This window comes from Ranitomeya imitator, chromosome 3 (genome assembly GCF_032444005.1).
Source record: "Ranitomeya imitator isolate aRanImi1 chromosome 3, aRanImi1.pri, whole genome shotgun sequence".
Classification (NCBI taxonomy): domain Eukaryota; kingdom Metazoa; phylum Chordata; class Amphibia; order Anura; family Dendrobatidae; genus Ranitomeya; species Ranitomeya imitator.
The window spans coordinates 189,292,584-189,300,053 of record NC_091284.1 but is presented as its reverse complement, the minus strand read 5'-3'; positions in this window follow the sequence as shown (position 1 = coordinate 189,300,053).

The following is a 7,470-nucleotide window of genomic DNA, read 5'->3' as shown; positions in this document are numbered from 1 at the left end:
AAACATTTGGGGGTTCAAAGTTCTCACAACACATCTAGATAAGTTCCTTGGGGGGTCTAGTTTCCAATATGGGGTCACTTGTGGAGGGTTTCTACTGTTTAGGTACATCAGGGGCTCTGCAAATGCAATGTGATGCCTGCAGACCAATCCATCTAAGTCTGCATTCAAAACAGCGTTCCTTCCCTTCCAAGCTCTGCTGTGTGCCCAAACAGTGGTTCCCCCACATATGGGGTATCAGCGTATTCAGGACAAACTGTACAACTTTTGGGGTCCAATTTCTCCTGTTACCCTTGGGGAAAAAAATTGCGGGCTAAAAGATCATTTTGTGGACAGAAAAAACGATTTCTTATTTTCACGGCTCTACATTCTAAACTTTAGTGAAACAATTAAAACAATTAAAAGTGCTCACCACACATCTAGACTAGTTTCTTAGGGGTTCTTCTTTCCAAAATGGGGTCACTTGTGGGGGGTTTCCACTGTTTAGGCACAACAGGGGCTCTCCAAACGCGACATGGTGTCCGATCTCAATTCCAGCCAATTTTGCATTGAAAAGTCAAACGGCGCTCTTTCCCTTCCGAGCTCTGCCATGCGCCCAAAGAGTGGTTTACCCCCACACACGGGGTATCAGCGTACTCAGGACAAATTGCACAACAACTTTTGGGGTCCAATTTGTCCTATTACCCTTGGGAAAATAAAAAATTGGGGCAAAAAAATCATTTTTTTGTGAAAAAATATGATTTTTTTATGGCTCTACATTATAAACTTCTGTGAAGCACTTGGAGGATCAAAGTGCTCATTACACATCTAGATTAGTTCCTTAGGGGGTCTACTTTCCAAAATGGTGCCACTTGTGGGGGTTTCCACTGTTTAAGCACATCAGAGGCTCTCCAAATGCGACATGGTGTCCGATCTCAATTCCAGCTAATTTTACATTGAAAAGTCAAATGGTGCTCCTTCCCTTCCGAGCTCTGCCATGCGCCCAAACAGTGCTTTACCCCCACATATGGGGTATTGGCATACTCAGAACAAATTGTACAACGACTTTTGTGGTCCAATTTCTCCTGATACCCTTGGTAAAATAAAACAAATTGGATCTGAATTAAAAAAATTTGTGAAAAAAGTGAAATGTTCAATTTTTTTTTAAACATTCCAAAAATTCCTGTGCAGCACCTGAAGGGTTAATAAACTTTTTAAATGTGGTTTTGAGTACTTTTAGGGGTGCAGTTTTTAGAATGGTGTCACTTTTGGACATTTTCTGTCATATAGACTCCTCAAAGTCACTTCAAGTGTGAGGTGGTCCCTAAAAAAATGGTTTTGCAAATTTTGTTGTAAAAATGAGAAATCGCTGGTCAATTTTTAACCCTTATAACTTCCTAGCAAAAAAATTATGCTTCCAAAATTGTGCTAATGTAAAGCAGACATGTGGGTAATGTTATTTATTAACTATTTTGTATAATGTGACTCTCTAATTTAAGGGGAAAAAAAACTAAAAGTTTAAAAATTGCAAAATTTTCAAAGCTGTAAGTGGGTCACAACAAAGACTCATCTTCTCGCTCGACCTTCCTGTCCCAGTTTCTAGGGGACCGCAGCACCCCACTATTGAAGCCAGAGCAGTGTGAAACGGTTGTTGGTTGGATCGCGGATAATGCTTCCAGTCACTTAGCCACCACCCCCTCCACCATGTCTTCCACACGGTCAAGTCTGAGTAGCTGTGAGTGTGGCCCGGATATTGATCACCCTGAACCTCCTTCCTCCCACCATGCCCAGTGCCCTGAGACAACTGATCCCACACTTGGACACTCTGAAGAGCTGTTCAGCTTTCCCTTTCAAGATTCTGGACTTTCTGGAGAAAGTTTTAACTCCCTTGATCCAGACATCCAAGTCATTCATTCTTGACACCGGAGCATTTCTGAGGACACTTAGAGACCAAGGCAATATTCCCCCTAATGCGATACTTGTCACTCTGGGCGTAAAAGATCTGTACACCTCTATCCCTCATATTGAAGGGATTAATTCAGTCCATAAATTACTCACTGGTTCAAAAATGCACGAGGACCAGATCTCTCTATGCAAAGAGCTCCTAGTTTTAAATTCAGACCCACATAGCGTGGTGTTTCGTTACGGTTCAAAGAATTGTGATGAATAAATAAATGCTCACACGAAAATTGAATAAATTAAAATGAATTTACTTAATTAAAGATAATAAATATAAACAGTCACTCAAAATAGCAAATAATCAATAAAGTCATACATTACATAGCATGGTAGGAGTTCATCACTGACCGTCCAGGAAGAAAGAGAGGCCCAAGCACATGTGTCCTCTGCTATATCTGTCCAGCTACCAGAGGTGTGTCCAGCCCCCACGTGTGGGGAATGATGTCACCAGTCTATTGTCCACTGGAAAAGGTACATCGCCTCAATCCCCAATGGGGGGATTGAGGGGATGTACCTTTGCCAGTGGACAATAGACCATGAAAACCTCTGGAATGTAATCAATAGAATGATGGATAGTCACAAGCCATCAAACAAAGAAGAACTACTTACATTTTTGTTCCAGAAGGAGTGTGAAAGACTGGTGGAAAGCATGCCAAGACGTATGAAAGCTGTGATTAAAAATCATGGTTATTCCACAAAATATTGATGTCTGAACTCTTCCTGAGTTAAAACATTAGTATTGAAATTTCTAAATTATTATGAACTTATTTTCTTTGCATTATTTGAGGTCTGCAAGCCCTGTTTTTTTTTTTTACATTTTAACTATCTTCGTCAGAAAAAAAATACAAAAATTATTGCTTTGAAATTTCTGAGACATGTTGTCAGAAGTTTATAGAATGAAAGAAAAATGTACATTTTACTCAAAAATATACCTATAAAGAGAAAAATCAGACAAACTGAACATTTTGCTGTGGTCTCTTAATTTTTGCCAGAGCTGTACATATATATATATATATATACAAGCCATTGAACCCGTTCTACACCCAGGTGGCGAGCATTTATATTGGTATATGGTTCCCATCCTGTCATGTGCTGCTCCTATCCTGCGCCCCCGTTTTAATCAGTGATGGCAACAGACACTGTGGCGGTATTGAGTCGAAAGTGGCTGCCTTGCTCCACAGATGTGTGTTATATATTTTTTAGAAAGTTACTTGGTAGCTTTGCTGATGTATTGTATAGTGTAGATATCCTTACACATGCTCCTGATATCTGTAATGAAATCATTAATGTGGGCGGAAATGCCACAACATCATGAGAGGGCGGGATTGTGACGCAGTAATCGGCGCCTGTGCAGTCCGCGCAGCAGTGTCTCTTCAGATGTATGTAAGTAACATCATGAGGGTGGCATTGTGTCCACCGTGTCCCCATGGCCCTTGATTCCAGCCCACAAATGCCCCCATGCTCCCTGAATCGGCACCTGTGCAGTCCGCGCTTTCTGGCGCCATTTTCTTGAAGACACACTGCAGTATCCAAGAAAATGGCGCCAGAAAGCACGGACTGCGCAGGCACCGATACCGGGAGCAGGGGGACATTAATGCCCTGGAATCAGGGGGCCTAAGTAAGTAATTGCTGTGGCATGAACTGCCACAACGTCATGAGGGAGCGATCGTGTCCACCATGTCCCCACGCCTGATTCCGGCTCATAAATGTCCCCCTGCTCCCGGAATCGGCGCATGCGCAGTCCGCACTTTCCGGTGCCATTTTCTGGAAGACACACTGTAGTATGTATTCAAGAAAATGGCGCCGGAAACCACGGACTGCGCAGGCACCGATTCCAGGAGAAGGGGACATTCATGCGCCGGAATCAGGGGGCGTAATTAATTGCTGTGGTATGACCTGCTGCAATGTCATGAAGGCGGGATCATGTCCACCGGGTTCCCACGCCCCCTGATTCCGGGAGCAGGGGGACATTTATGGGCTGGAATCAGGGGGCTTGGGGACACTGTGGGGGTGGAAACTAAGTTACATGGGCGCATGCAGAAGTAGGCGGAGCTAGCGGCAGAGGTGCGGCTGAGGGCGGGGCTTCACAGAGGAGGTCCACAGCTCCTCAAAGCGCGAATGTGAAACCGGCCTTACAAAGTAGTGCAGAACTCTTGAAATTTCTAAAATATTGGAGCATGTTCACCGAACCATCAAAAGTCTTTTTGCAAATAGTTAACAGAGTGTTGAGAAAAAAAGACGCACATTCACTGACAAACATTTGAGAATAATCAAACATAAAGCGACCAGGAACATATTATCATCCAGAGCTATCATAAACTAGGACTTCAACCTACCTGTATTGCCTAGAAGTACAAGGTGTTCAGTGCTGAGAGACCACCACTGAGCAAGACACAGAAACTGGGCCAAGAAATATCTAAAGACAGATTTTTCAAATATTTTATGAACTAATGAGATGAGAGTGAATCTTGATGGACCAGAGAAAATGAAACCATGGCTGGATCGGTAGCAGGTATAGACATCCACTTCTACCCAAAACACCAGCAAGGTGGAGATTGGGTACGGCCATCGGCTAGTATTATTAAAAATAAGCTAGCTGGACCTTTTCTGGGCTGAAGATGGACTCAAAATCAACTTCCAAACCTACTGACTTTAGAATACATGTTCTTAACCCCTTAGTGACAGAGCCAATTTGGTACTTAATGACCAGGCCAATTTTTGCAATTCTGACCACTGTCACTTTATGAGGTTATAACTCTGGAACGCTTCAACGGATCCCGCTGATTCTGAGACTGTTTTTTCATGACATATTGTACTTCATGTTAGTGGTAACATTTCTTCGATATTACTTGCGATTATTTATGAAAAAAACGGAAATATGGCGAAAATTTTTAAAATTTTGCAATTTTCAAACTTTGTATTTTTATGCCCTTAAATCAGAGAGATATGTCACGAAAAATAGTTAATAAATAACATTTCCCACATGTCTACTTTACATCAGCACAATTTTGGAAACAACATTTTTTTTTTGTTAGGGAGTTATAAGGGTTAAAAGTTGACCAGAAATTTCTCATTTTTACAACACCATTTTTTTTAGGGACCACATCACATTTTAAGTCATTTTGAGGGGTCTATATGATAGAAAATAATGAAGTGTGACACCATTCTAAAAACTACACCCCTCAAGGTTCTCAAAACCACATTCAAGAAGTTTATTAACCCTTTACGTGCTTCACAGGAACTGAAACAATGTGGAAGGAAAAAATGAACATTTAACTTTTTTTTGCAAACATCTTAATTCAGAACCATTTTTTTTATTTTCACAAGTGTAAAAACAGAAATGTAACCATAAATTTTGTTACGCCATTTCTCCTGAATACGCCAATACCCCATATGTGGGGGTAAACCACTTTTTGGGCGCACTGCAGAACTTAGAAGTGAAGGAGCGCCATTTGACTTTTTCAATGCAGAATTGGCTGGAATTGAGATCGGACGCCATGTCACGTTTAGAGAGCCCCTGATGTGCCTAAACAGTGGAAACTCCCCACAAGTGACACCATTTTGGAAACTAGACCCCTTAAGGAACTTATCTAGATGTGTGGTGAGCACTTTGAACCCCCAAGTGCTTCACAGAAGTTTATAACGTAGAGCCGTGAAAATAAAAAATCGCTTTTGTTTACACAAAAATGATCTTTTCGCCCACAAATTCTTATTTTCACAAGGGTAACAGGAGAAATTAGACCACAAAAGTTGTTGTGCGATTTCTCCTGAATACGTCGATACCCCATATGTGAGGGTAAACCACTGTTTGGGCGCACCGCAGAGCTTGGAAGTGAAGGAGCGCCGTTTTACTTTTTCAATGTACAATTGGCTGGAATTGAGATTGGACGCCATGTCGCGTTTGGAGAGCCTCTGATGTGCCTAAAAAGTGGAAACCCCCCACAAGTGACCCCATTTTGGAAAGGAGACCCCTTAAGGAACATATCTAGATGTGTGGTGAGCACTTTGAACCCCCATGTGCTTCACAGAAGTTTATAATGTAGAGCCGTGAAAAAAAAAAGTGCCGTTTTACTTTTTCAATGTAGAATTGGCTGGAATTGAGATTGGACGCCATGTCGCGTTTGGAGAGCCCCTGATGTGCCTAAACAGTGGAAACCCCCCACAAGTGACACCATTTTGGAAACTAGACCCCTTAAGGAACTTATCTAGATGTGTGGCGAGCACTTTGAACCCCCATGTGCTTCACAGAAGTTTATAACGTAGAGCCGTGAAAAAAAAAAATTGCATTTTTTCTACAAAAAATGATCTTTTTGCCCACAAATTTTTATTTTCACAAGGGTAACAGGAGAAATTAGACCACAAAAGTTGTTGTGCAATTTCTCCTGAGTACGCTGATACCCAATATGTGGGGGTAAACCACTGTTTGGGCGCACCGCAGAGCTTGGAAGAGAAAGAGTGCCGTTTTACTTTTTCAATGTAGAATTGGCTGGAATTGAGATCGGACGCCATGTCGCGTTTGGAAAGCCCCTGATGTGCCTAAACAGTAGAAATCCCCCACAGGTGACCCCATTTTGGAAACTAGACCCCCCATGGAACTTATCTAGATGTGTGGTGAGAACCTTGAATTCCCAAGTGCTTCACAGAAGTTTATAATGCAGAGCCGTGAAAATAAAAAATATTTTTTTTTCCCACAAAAAAGATTTTTTAGCCCCCAAGTTTTTATTTTCACAAGGGTAACAAGAGAAATTGGACCCCAAAAGTTGTTGTCCAATTTGTCCTGAGTATGCTGGTACCCCATATGTGGGGGTAAACCACTGTTTGGGGCGCACGGCAGAGCTAGGAAGGAAGGAGCGCCGTTTTGGAATGCAGACTTTGATAGAATGGTCTGCGGGTATTATGTTGCGTTTGCAGAGCCCCTGATGTACCTAACCAGTAGAAACCCTCCACAAGTGACGCCATTTTGGAAACTAGACCCCCCAAGGAACTTATCTAGATGTGTGGTGAGAACTTTGAATGCCCAAGTGCTTCACAGAAGTTTAGAATGCAGAGTCGTGAAAATAAAAATTATTTTTTTTTCCACAAAAAAGATATTGTAGCCCCCAAGTTTTTATTTTCACAAGGGTAACAGGAGAAATTGGACTGCAATAGTTGTTGTCCAATTTATCCCGAGTACGCTGATGCGCCATATGTGGGGGTAAACCACTGTTTGGGCGCACGGCAGAGCTCGGAAGGGAAGGAGCGCCTTTTTGGAATGCAGACTTTGATAGAATGGTCTGTGGGAATTATGTTGCTTTTGCAGAGCCCCTGATGTACCTAACCAGTAGGAAACCCCCCACAAGTGACCCCATTTTGGAAACTAGACCCCCCAAGGAACTTATCTAGATGTTGTGAATTCTGTGGCCAAGCTCCCTCCTGTGGTCGTGAGTGGTACTTCGGCTGGTTCTGTCTATGAGCTTCCTTTGGTGGATGAGAGTGGTACTGCGGCTTCTGAGTTTCCTTCCTCAGGTGATGAGGTTAAGTCGTTAGGTGCTGCTC